The sequence below is a fragment of the Panicum virgatum genome, chromosome 8N, assembly GCF_016808335.1.
Source record: "Panicum virgatum strain AP13 chromosome 8N, P.virgatum_v5, whole genome shotgun sequence".
Classification (NCBI taxonomy): Eukaryota; Viridiplantae; Streptophyta; class Magnoliopsida; order Poales; family Poaceae; genus Panicum; species Panicum virgatum.
The window spans coordinates 12,886,321-12,899,462 of record NC_053152.1 but is presented as its reverse complement, the minus strand read 5'-3'; the positions used below and the strand labels follow the sequence as shown (position 1 = coordinate 12,899,462).

General features: G+C 47.3%; 1 long non-coding RNA gene across 1 annotated transcript; it reads left to right on the top strand.

Annotated features, from left to right (window-relative positions):
* Nucleotides 1-1,942: 1,942 nt before the first annotated feature.
* On the top strand, nucleotides 1,943-3,245 carry LOC120685996. The gene is made up of 2 exons (XR_005679915.1): nucleotides 1,943-2,021; nucleotides 2,630-3,245. It is a non-coding gene; the product is annotated as an uncharacterized LOC120685996 (long non-coding RNA).
* Nucleotides 3,246-13,142: the final 9,897 nt, after the last annotated feature.

Genomic DNA, 13,142 nt, shown 5'->3' with positions numbered 1-13,142 from the left:
TACGGTTGGGCTGCTTGTACTTGCTACTTGAAGTACTAGTATGTGCTTACTATCAAAGGGAGAGGTTCTACACTTCTCCAGAAATACATAATTATTTTTAGAAAAAAAAGCTCCCTTGACATTTTGATCTGCTTAAAACTGAGAGTTGCTTCTCATAAGTAATTAATAATTTCTATGGTTCTTAAATTCTACACGATGGCTTGTTTCAGCAACTAGCTTACTAGAAAGAAAATATTGCGTCTCCCCCAAATAGTGGCCATACCAAAAATTGAAAAAAAAAACAGTATTGATTATTGAATGCACTTTGGGTACAAAAAACCTAACAAAGTTAACAGAATGGCATGAATTCCTTTGGACCAGGGCTTTTGCTACTTTCGGTCGACAGCAGCTTTCAGTATATTATAGAAAAATTGTTATAAATATATCTATTACTCTTTGTGTTGCTTCCCAAAGGCAATGCATGGATAAACGTCCGATGGAGCAGGCCTAATTTTATTCAGTCATGATGAACTTGTACGGTGCAGGATCATCAAATGAATCTTGATTTAGGGCGAGTATTGTTTGTTAAACCATCGATCCTAATGCGTGGCACATGGTGAAAATGCGGCTGCAATGGTTTGGGGAATTAAGAATAATGACCACAGGATTCCCCATTTGTGCCCAAAAGAATTGATGAAAAAAAGACGGCCAGATGGGACCCCATGTGACAGTTTAGTTGAGCAGACATGTGGGACCGCACATGTGGGATCCCATTATATGCATAGTTACCAGTTCCCAATATACAATTTTATGTCCGGATTTAGGGGCTTGATTCTAGTATTCTACTCAGCATAATTTACGTTTCAATGTTTTTATGTTTAAAATCCTATATTATTATGATCCTACTTAAAGTCCTCTGATCCAATTTAAATTTTCAATTTTGACAACTTTGATTGTGTGAACAAGGTCAGGAAGAGAACCAACAAAGACTGAAAATTAAATCCATCAAACAAAATCAAGTTTGTGAGTTATGGTTCTCGTGGACACTTGCTAGAACTATCTGATCTGCTAAATTTGTGGTTCTAGTCATTACTACTGTTCTAAAAGGACTCGTATATAAACATCGTACGGTCTAGATTTATTCTATACTACTGAAATGTGATTAGTGGTATGAGGTAGTATAGTTGTGTAGTATAGGTAGTATAAGGGTATTATAGAGAAAATCATTTGTGATATCATCTTCCTTTTAATTTTTTTAGAAGGAAAATGTATTTATCTTAGCGCATTACACCACCCTTTCACAAACAGGACCCCAAAGAAAAAGAAAATTATAAAGAAGTCCAAAACTCCTGTTCATCTTCCTCGAAGCCTTCAGAGATCCGTTCGTCACCGCCGCCGAAGCCGCTTCCCAATCGTTGTCGGACACCAGAGCCAAACTCCACAAGGTGGAGGCCGCAGATGAGGGCTTACTTCTAGGCGAATCAACCGAGTACACTGCCTCCCAGGCACATCGGCCAGCTCCCGTACCCACGACGCATCATTCGATTCCACCGCTAGCAACCCGAGCAAAGCTCAGATTTCACCAAAGATCATCTTTCTCGAGATTAACAGGGTCAACAACATCATCACCTGAAAGAAGACGACGATGCGCCGGCCCTCAACTCCTGGACAGGTCTCCCCAGCCTCTCAGTTGACGTCGGAGTAGATCGCCATCGGAGAACGGAAGAGGCTGGGAGAAATTATTCCGCTGCGCCGCCGTCGCTTCTGCATCGCTGGCATCGCCAGGAAAAGTAAGCCGCAGAGGAGCCACACTCCTCCGACAAAATCTAACTCTACCGCCGAATATCGACAGCGAGCAAACTCTAGATTTAGGTGGACTCGACTAAGACCCTACGAAGACAGGCGATATGTTGAAGAGACGGACCCACTTCTCGTCACCACCGGCAGCGAGGCCGGAGGCGAGGGAACGGGGGCCGCAAGCCGGCGGGGGCGGCGGCGTCGCCGCTCGGCTCCTTTCTTTCGCGAGAGGTCAAGGGCAAGCGGTAAAACGCGTGGCCTGGATCTTCCTTTTATTTTGGAAAAAGTCTATATCACCCCCTCAACTATGGGGTTGGACTACATAACCCCCCAAATTATGAAATGGTCTATATCACCCCTTGAACTTTCCAAAACCGGTCAAATTACCCCCTAAATCAGTTTTGAAAAATCATAGTAAATCACAGAAAAATCATAAAATAGAAAATCGAATTGTGTTAGACTCCAAATGAGTAGATCTACACAATGAACATATAATATGGTATGCTTTAGTACAATTTTTTACAGCTATGAAGAAAAACATAGATCTAAAGCTACAGCAAAAAAATATACTAAAGCATACCATATTATATGTTCATTGTGTAGATCTACTCATTTGGAGTCTAACACAATTCGATTTTCTATTTTATGATTTTTTTGTGATTTAATATGATTTTTCAAAACTGATTTAGGGGGTAATTTGACTGGTTTTGGAAAATTCAGTGGGTGATATAGACCATTTCATAGTTTGAGGGTTATGTAGTCCAACCCCATAGTTGAGGGGTGATATAGACTTTTTCCTTTTATTTTTTATCATCTGTGATATCATCATCCATTCCCCTGTCCCGTCGCCTAGGGTTTGAGGAGGCCCGACGGCGATTCCGTTGTTCGCCGCCGTGATGTGGCGCCTGCCGCGCCTGACGTGCGGCCCCTGGGAGAAGACGGGCCATCTCACAGACGGTCGTCTCTCCCCGCTCGGGAGGCATCCGCGGCGGCGGATCGGCACCCGCCCGTCGCTCGCCGCACGGTGCTCGCCCCCCGCCCATCGCTCGAGAGGCATCCGCGGCGGCGGCCGTGGGCTCTGGAAGGTGGGGTGGCAGGCGGCCGGCATCCGATGGCCGTGTGGTGCTAAAGCTCTCCGCCCGGTCAGTTCTTCCGAGCTGAGCAAGATCAACGACTTCAACTCGATTTTTCTCAAGATTTCATATTCAAGTTCGTCTAAGAGTTAAACTAGGAAGTGTAGATGAATGATAGGGCTGCAATTCTTGTATTCAAAGTTTTGTGATTCGAACAAAGGATTTGGAGATTAGGACGGACAGTCCGGCCGATGCAACGAGTTTGGTTCACGTTTTAGAGTTAATTGCCGCCTGAACCTGTGAATTTCTTTAGATTTCTCCCTCGATTTCAAATAGTGTATCATCAAAAAGTTTAACTGAATTTTATACAGGGTATATAGGGCTCTAAATTTTGTATTTCATACTTGTTGATTTGAAGCATGGATTGGAAGACCAACCAGTTCAAAGTCGGGTCCAAAAACACAACAAAGAAACTTTCAGAGTTTTCAGACTTGCTGTGACATTCCTCAATTTTCATCACTTTCAGAACATATAAAATTGGAGTCTCTGATCCACATCACCACTAACGTAAAGGAGAAAACAAGAGCTATAAGATTTATATTCAACATTGGGTGAATAGATTTGTGATTACAAAGGAAAACTGGGTTAAACCTTGGTCCAATGCACAGGTTCAACAAGGTTCAGACTACAGATTTTTGTTATATTCCACAAACTTTGACCAAACTTTTGAAAGCTTCAAACTTCAAAACTTTGATCCACAACATCAACAATGTGTGAACCAATGTAAAGGTTTAAAACACTAGTTCGGATTTTGGTCAAGTGTGCAGGTAAAAATTAAAGTTAACAGCATCTGAACTTGAGGATTCGGACAAAAAAAACAGAGAACCATCGCCCGGCCAGTGCTGAACTGCCGATGACTCGCAGTAGCGCCCATGGCTGCTGGCTAGGGACGGGAACGCGCAGCTGGGCGCGCAGTAAGGGGCGGCGGCGCCGGCCACCACCGGGGATCTGGGGTGGCGGCGTGGCGCACGCACCGGCCGCAGCAGCCAGGCAGGGGGCGGGGATGAACGCGTGGGGGCTCAAAATGTGGGAAAAAAAAATTAACCTTCAATTAATTAAATTAATAATTACTATATTACCCTTCCTAATGAATGGTTAGATCTTCTCTATACTCTATACTACTGAATGGTAGTATTGTGCACTGTAAAAGACCTCTAAAATACACACCACTAATTCACTAAATCATTTTTCCATGCACAACTTGAGATGCACAACGAGTATAACTAACTTGATTGAACAGCCATCCACTTGGATCGACGTAACTGGCGCAACAATATTGGAACTTGCAGCCACATGATCTGAATTCCAGTCAGATGAGACACCAACAGCTGCTACATCAGTTAGGACAATCTGCTGCAGATCTCGCGTTCCCATCCTTTGCTGTTCATGTTGGATTCTTCTGGCGACTGAAGAACAGCAAAACGAATGCCTCCATTTCTAAATGGTGCAGTTCTTAGGGACATACGTGTTCACCTTGTTGTTCACTCAAAGTGCTGGTACCGTATCGACAAATCGCAAATATACGCACAACCATCACAATGCAATCCCATACATAATGATACACCTTTGTTGATGTACTCTAGAGCAGGATACATGGGACCTAAAAAAGGGGTGGCTGGGGTTGATCTTGGTCCTTTGCCAGGAGACCAAGGAGCACCCAAGAATCTAGTGATAACCATCCTGCCGCCAGGCTCGGATCCTAAAAGCACATGATAGGGTGTTGAAAAGATTGTGCACTCAAAGCAAAATAAAATAATAATCATGCCTTGCTAAGTGCAGTGGTATAGCTTCTGATTTGTGGTTAATGTCAAATAAAGTAGGGCAGAGATGTCGTTAGGTTAATCGTGGTGGTGTTAAGTTCCGATCACGTTGATTAGGGTTGTGTTTGTCTGAATTTAATTATGGGGTAAGTTGTCCTCCCATATGTTCTTGTTTCAGTGGAGGGGACAGGGTCAACAATGGAACAACTAAGATGTTGGGAGTAAGGGGAATCGATATTCTCATTTCCTTAACATTTTGCTTATGCCCTGGCCTCCAAGTATACCCGCTGAAGATTGCTTGGATAGTGACAATTCGAGTTCAAGTTTATAAAATCAGAGTGGTCCCTTGTTCAAACACCAACAATTTTGAGTTGTCAAACAACAGTAATCATGCTATGCATTAATCCTCTCTTCCTTCCCGTTCTTTTTTTTTATTTCTTGATTTGTAGAGGGCCGTTTGCATTTGTTTTCAGGAAAGTGTAATTTGGCTAAATATTGTTGAAATGTTTTTCTTGAACTTGGCTATTTTACACTACCAGAGTTTCTTTTTTTAGCAACTTACCACCTGCCACCTTCCTGAATTCTCAAGACCAAGTAAAGATATATAATAGTACTATACAGGTAATGCTCCACATTCTGTAAAACATCGACCACGGGTCATAATCACCATTTCACTTGAAGCCCACAATCGGCTATGGGGGATTTGGAGGCTTAGCTTACAAGATGATGAGAAGATTGAAGCCAAAGAAGCTAAGCTCACAACTTGGACATTTGATGCCCAAGTCCCCCATGATGTAATGGTAGCTAGATTTCAATTCAAGCATCATGTAGCTTCATTGTTTTTGCTAGGATATTTGCATGCATTGCATTTTCTAGTGCTACATATGGTGGGTTGCTTGTGTCTTACGGGTTTAGGATTAGGGTTTAGGGTAACTAAACATCCCCCGGCGGTATGCAAGGTTCTAAACTCTTTCAATTGGAATTATTGTCAATTCTTTGTTTATTTAGAGCTACCTCTGTGTATGATATGATCTAAGCTTTTTTAGTCTAATACATAGTTGTGCACTTGATTTACACATTATCATTTCGTGCACACACCTTATGAAAAGCTTAGCTTATGTCATGTAAGTTTCATGATTTTGTGACCCACTTTAGTGATTTTTCAATTGATATCTTCATTGATATCATAAAATTGGATCATGATTCACGGAACTAACTTCCTAAACTACTAACTTTTTCCCTTTGAGCTATATTATTTTGCAAGACCTTTTTAGATGATTTGATTCCAAATGGGAGAAATGTGGATCAAAGCAAGGTATCTTCTAAAGTGAAAGGAATGTCTACGAAAGGAGGAGAAATGCCAAGAGAATCAAGTCAATATTTGAGGGCGAAGTAGTAAACATGGGGAGAAGCAAGGGGGGGGGGGGGTAATCATGGATTTAGGGGGAGGCTAAGCCGACATTGGATGTTGGTAAACATCCAAGCAAGTGTAGGTGGTTCAATTTGTCAATTTTTGCTTATTTTGATTGTGTTGTCATCAATCACCAAAAAGGGAGATTGTAACGAACATGACCCCATTTATGCCATTTCGAGTGATTTTAGTGATCAAGTGACAACGCAATCAATCGGACTAACAAGTTTGCGGGATCATATTTGTAAGATTTTTTAGGTCCCATGGATGAAGTCCAAACCATATCCGAGATGTTCAATTCACCGTCGAGACGTCCAATTCACCGTGGAAGCATCCAATCCACCGTCGAGACACTCAAGTCGTAGTGAAATGCTGCATCGAGTTGGACAAATGCACGGAGGAAACAAGATGTTTAGTACCACCGGAAATTTTGGAGGGCCATCAGATGATCCAATGACTTCCTGACTGGAAGGTCTGACGCCTAAGGACCGGGCGAATATACTCTGCACCTTGGATTCAGTTGGAAAACTCAGTACCACCGGAAAGTCCGATGCCCCCAATGATAGCCATCAGACTAAGCACCAGACTTTCACTTAGAGAGCATGTCAAGGGTGCAGCAGTAGAGTCTTCAGCACCGGATGTTCTGGCGGCCATCAGAACAAGTCGTCGGAGCAATGACGTCAGCACCTCAGGGAAGCTAATCAAGAATCTCTTCAGCACCGGGAAGTCCGATGCCCATCGGTGCAATGCATCGGATCAATTGTGTCATCTGTCAGAAGGTTCAATGGCTACATCCGAGCACAGTCTGACCGGAAGATCCGACGCCCTACCATCGGAAGTTCCAATGCCCCATCGGAAGTCCCGATGGCCTATGCAGAAAAAAGGGACAACGGCTACAAACGACTAGTTCGACTTGGTGGGCTATATGAGGGCCTCACCCTAGCCATTTGGAGTTTGCTGCAGTTCAGAGAAACTAGAGAAGTTCTCCAAGCTAACCAAAGAGCTACTTGATCAAATCCTTAGGTTTATCACAAACTTTGAGAGTATTAGTGCTAGATTAGTTCTTGAGTGAGTGAGTGAGAAAGGTGTTGTGCCTTGTGCTGTGGTTCTAGATTGAACCAACACTTGTACTCGGTGTGCTGGCCATTCTTGGAGTTTTGGTGGCTTGCCGTCAATGTCAATGACCCTCCGGCATGGTGTGGAGCGGTGTCGACATCTTTGTGCAGGGGATGTGGAGGTCCCCATCCTTCGTGGAGAAGCTTCTTAGTGGAACCCGAGGGCCAAGGTGACCGTGGTGATTTGCAAGCCTCGATGGCGAGGCAAAAAGAGTCCCGGAAGAGACTTGGTGGCCGAGAAGCGATACTCTTGATAGAATGCTTCAACAATGTGGAGTAGGAGCAGCTTTGTACCTAACCGAACCACGGAATAAATCTTCGTGTAGAGTTTGCTTCCTCTCATCCTCTCTATGTTTTCGCATTTTATACTTACAACTTGTGTGCCTTTACTTTCTTAGAGTAGCTAGTATCAAGCTAGGATTGGCTATAGGTTGCAAAACTCTTTTAGGATGAGGGTGTTTCACTAGATGAACTGTAGTTGCATATCTAGATAACTTGTTTTAGTTTAAATTTATGTGCAAACTAGTAAGAGTCTTAGGTTTAGGTTTTAAGTTGCCTAATTCACCCCCTTCCCCTCTTAGGCTACGAGTGCCCGATTCCTTTCAGCCTGGCAAAAGGCGATATCTTCAAGTTTTTTCCCCCAACCCACTTGAACATAAACCAGGAGCTCAGCCTCTCAAAAAAATTAAGAGAAAGAGCTAATAAAGAACACGACCAACTTATTTTGAGCAGTGCATCCTGCTCACGTACATGTATGCAAATCTTTCGTTTATATATATATAACAATTAAACCCAACAACCCATCGATCTCTATCGACTTGTGCTGACCATCACAATGAAGAGTTTTTTCTTTTCTAGAAAAGAAGGGCCTTGCAATGGTGGTACCTCTCGATGCAGCAGCTAGCTCCCAATAATGCAAGCTACTACGTACTAATTTCTAACACCATCATCTGATCGAGTCCAAATGGCACATCACGAACAGTGTCGAGTAGAGCTTTTGTGCGACGTGTGCAAGGGGCATGATTGGCGCCAGATCGCGCCCAACGGGGCCGTGCACTCGTGGTGGCCTCCCATTGCAAGCTCGCGGCACCAGAGGGCACGCCGTTTGGCGAGGCACAGCTAGCCCAGTGCGTCGTCCATGCATGCCTTCCACATACGCCCGGCCTACGCGCTCGCCAATTATTCCGATGGGGGGCTAGGGTTAGGAGCAGCAAGGGGCTAAGATCTTGAGCTCGGATCCCGATGGGGGTAGTTCAGTGGTGGAATTTGGTAGAGCCACGGATATCCCGATGTGGATATGGCGGCGGCGTCACGATTTCTTATTCCTAAAAGCTACACCGAGAGGCGTCTCATTTTAAAGGTAAATTGGAAGTCATTTTGTTACTTTCCACAACATATAGGAGAAAGTAACTACACAGCGGGAGAAAGTAGCTACACCGCAAAAAAAAAAAGTAACAAAGGGATTCCGGCGATGAGCGTCGTTCCGGCGAGTTAGAGTTCGGAGTTGGAGGTCATCTATGTATCTGCATAGGGATGAACGCGGGAACGGGAAAACCCGTACTGACCGCTACCGTCTACCATGTAAATCGATCGGATATCATATTCACAAAAAAACAAGAAACATGAAAAAATATGGGAAAATGGGCGGTTGAAGAAACGGAAACGGTTGGAGTGTTCTTTCGACCATTTTCACGGTTCCCGATTTTAGCCGTATTCAAGGAGACAAATCTCCATTTAAGCCCACATATTCTTTGCTCGGCCCAACTTATTGCCGCCCCGACGCTCTGCTCGCGCCTCCACGGGACCAAACCCTAAGCCAACCTTCTCCTCAGCTCCCCTCCGGGCCGCCACCTTCTCTTCGGCTCCCCTCTCGACTGCCAATCCTCCTTACAGACATCACCTCATCCTCCCCTTCTTGCCGCCACCTCCTCCCTTCCGTGGTTGCCTCCTCCTCCTCCTCCCCTTCGGGCCGCCACCTCCTCCCGTGCAGCACGCGGTGGAGCTCCCTCGCGCCGGCAGAGCAGCCCGGCCGCCCCTCAGATCTGCTCGCCCTTAGTCGAATCAACCACAAAGATGGCGGGACGTAAGTTGGTGGGGTGCGCCTGGACGTCGTGCTAGCTGATGCCGTTGTTGCAGCTGGGCACAGGTGCTGCTTCCGGCTAGGGCAGCGCCCCGGACGGAGCCGCTGATCGACACGCGTGGCGCCCCCGCCTCGACGCGGGGCGTGGACGACATGCTGAGCAAGAGCGTGCAATCCACCGAGCACCCGTAGAAGCCGGCTGCGAAGAAGCTGACCTCCCCACTGCAACGGGGCATTCTCCTTAAAGCCCCTTGTGTTTTCAATTGCGAATCCCACATTATGATTTGAAGGAGTATCAAATTAGTTGTGTTCTAAGCTTTTCTTGTCTCATGGTATTTTGAAATCGAAACATCTTTAATGTATCATTCTTCCAGAAAGGATATGAGCATCATATATATACATGTACGAGTCACTACCGGATTCGCCTTGTTTGCCCAGTGCCTAGGGCACTCGGCAAAGGCCTAAATACACTCGGTAAAGGCTTTGTCAAATGACACCCACGGCAACCAAAGACTCGGCAAAGCCTAGTTTGCTAAGTGTTTTTTATCGGGCATTCGGCAAAGCCTTTGCCGAGTGTCCTGATGGCTCTTGGCAAAAGAAAGTAAGGGACGCGGCCAGATGACGGTGACGGCATATTTGCCTAGTGCTGTAACGGAAAGTCACTCGGCAAAGATTTAAGCTTAATTTGCCAAGTGGTAGGCCCTAATGTTGCACGAGAAGTTCCAATCGTATGTGTTCACGTAGCATAAGCCACGCTACTCTACGTCCCAATCATTTACAACTCCAACCATACAAGCAAAGAGTACAGATATAAAAGGGGGTGCCCAAGCCATCCTACAGCAGCACGCACATCATCTCTGAAGCACCTCACCAACGAGGAAGAAGGCCAAGGCGAGACGCGCCGCCACCGCAGCGCGCCAGCAGCCATGAAAAAGCCCACAACGCTCCTCCGGTCGTTCTCCTCGCGCCTATCCACGCGGCTCGCGCCGCCGCCGGCGGTCGCCCCGTGGCCGCCCGTCCGGTCCGCCTACGACCGCTGGCTCGCCGCCGAGCTCGAGGAGCTCCGCGCGGACCCGCTCGCGCCCTGCACAAGCGCGACGTGGCTCGCCCGCGCGCTCAGCGTCGCCGTCGCCGCGCAGAGGCGCCTCGTCGTCGCGTCGGGCGCCGGCGCCGGCATTGACCGGAGGACCATCGACGAGTGCACCGACGACACCGCGGAGCTGCTCGACGCGTGCGCCGGCCTCCGGGACCGGCTGGGAGCGCTCAGGGGCTACGTCGCCGCCACGCGCATCGCGCTGCACTGGCTCGAAGGCCGCGGCGGCGGGGCGGCCGCCGCGCGGCGCGCCGCGGCGGCGTTCGCGGAGTGCGAGGCCGTGGAGCGGCGGTGCGGCGCCGAGCTCGCCAAGTGCGGCTCCAACCTCCGCAGGCTCGGCGAGAGGGCGGTGCTGAACGCCAGGCAGCCCGCCGGCGGGCACCGGCCCGGCCGCGAGGAGGCGCTGTCCGGCGCGCGCGCTCTCGCGCTGCTCGCCGTCGGTGCGCTGGGCGCGGCGCTGACGTTCCGGCCGCGCCGCAACGTGTCCGGCCTCGCTGGCCACGCCGGCGGCGGCAAGGCCGCGGCGCAGTGGGAGTGCGCGCTCCAGGAGGTGCAGAAGCGCGTCAGGGAGGAGTACGACCGTCGGAGGAAGGAAGGCGTGCCGTGCATGGCCGAGGTCGACGCCGCGGCGGCAGCGGGGCGGGCGGTGAGATGCGCCGTCGCCGGCGGGCAACGGTGCCCGGAGGCTGTTTCTGCGGCAGCAAGGAGGCGGTGCGATGAGCTGGAGGATGCTGTCACGGAGCTCGAGGAGAAGGTTGGCGAGCTGCACAGAGAGTTGATAGGTGTTAGGATTGTGCTCTTAGAGTGGGCTCAGAGAGCGAAAGGGCATCAGCTGCTTAGATTCGACTATGCTCCATGGCTGTGGACTCCCCCTCATTCTGAAGCATCATGTCCATGATTTTCGTGGTCTAGAAAAACTGATTTTAACTAACAAAAATTCCATGGCAGTGGACTAAACATCACAGCAGCAACTATTTCCATATTGAGCTGCATCTACTAGCTAGGTGATCTCAAAAGCCTAATATATATGAGGTGTCACTACGGGAAACAGCACATATCCCGTGCGCCAGAAAATTTGCCGTGTGTCCAATGTCGGGCACACGGCAAACAATACTTTTGCCGTGTGCCTTGGATTCAGAACACGGCAAATAAGGGGTACACGGCGAACAACACTTTTGCCGTGTGACGATAAAAAAGACACATGGCAAACTTCAAACACTCGGCAAAATTTTGAATCCCGTTACACCTGTCCCATATTTGCCGTGTGCTTACGGATTAAACCCACGGTAAACCCTAAACACTCGGCAAACATTTGAAACACATAACGAAATTTTTTTTGCCGTGTGCCGTCCCTGGACAGTCGGCAAACAAACACATTTGTCGTGTGTTTTATTTGTTTGCCGTGTCCCTTGGACGTAGCACACGGCAAAGTATTGATAAAAATGTGAAATTAGCACTCCCAAATTTTTCAGAAATACACTTATTGTGCATGGACCTTGATGTTAACATCTGGTATTTCTCCAATTCTCTTTGCTATATTTAATCATTTAAATTCATTAACCACTTTTCTTAGATTTAAGTCTTATTTGTACTGCTAGTGACATCAGCAATGTAGAAAAATTCATCGAAAAATCATATTCTTGTTGTTGAGTCCAATCTGAGGCCGTATCCATGAAATCATAGGCAATATCGATTACCCTTGTCCCGAACCTTGATCGGTAACATGAGGCCAAATCATTTTTAAATTTTATAAATAGAATATGAAGTCCGGAAATCATAAAAAATTTCATGATAGAATAATTTCCTGTGCTTAGGCTATGGTAAAAAATTTAGTAGATTTCTCGCATGTTTGATGCACACTCCTTACTAACGCGAAGCATGTGTGGAGAAGATCCATAGTGGTTTAAACATGATTGTTCATATTTCAAGTCAAACTGATGGTTGAGATGGGTTTTCACATTAAAAAAATTTCTATATGCAATATCGTACTTAGATTCCTTAATGCCAAAATTTGGTTATTTTTTGGATCCATTTCTAAATTTTGAATTCTTTTTGCAGTTAAACCATATCAACGTATAGTACATTAAAATTAAGCTATGACCACATGAAACAATGTTTTTTTGAAAATAATCATCAAACATGTAATATTTATGCAATTTGACAAAAAAAGACAATAAATTTTGTTAAATCAGTTTTGGTTAAACACACTGGAAACGATTTGGTTTATACAATTTGAAACGCATGAAATAATAGAATTTTTTGTTTAGAATCGTAAAACATGAGTTGTTCAGTGTATTGGGCAATGTGTTTTCAATGCTCATTCAATAAAATGTCATGAAACAATTTTTTAAATAAAATTACCTCAGTAAAAAATTTGCAGAAAAAGGTTTGCCGTGTGCCCTGGATCGTGGCGCACGGCAAACAGGCGGCACCCACACTTAGCCAAACCGGCCGGCCCTCCACACACGCGCGCGCTCGCCCCACAGCTCCACGCCCGCTCGCCGCGCCACCACCCGCTCGCCGCGCCGCCACCGAACCATAGCGCTGCCACCCGCCCGCACGCCCGCCGCGCCGCCGCTCGCAGCCACACGGCCCCGCCCTCCGCTCCACCACGCTGGCACGCCGCGGTCACGCCTCCACCACGCCGGCGCCGCAGCCCCGCCACCACCCGGCGGCCCGGAGGCACGGCGCCCCGCCCCACCCGTGGGCGTTCTTCGGGGAGGGGCACCAGCCTGGCCCCCCGGCGGTATGTGCCCCGCCGTGAGGCACGCTCG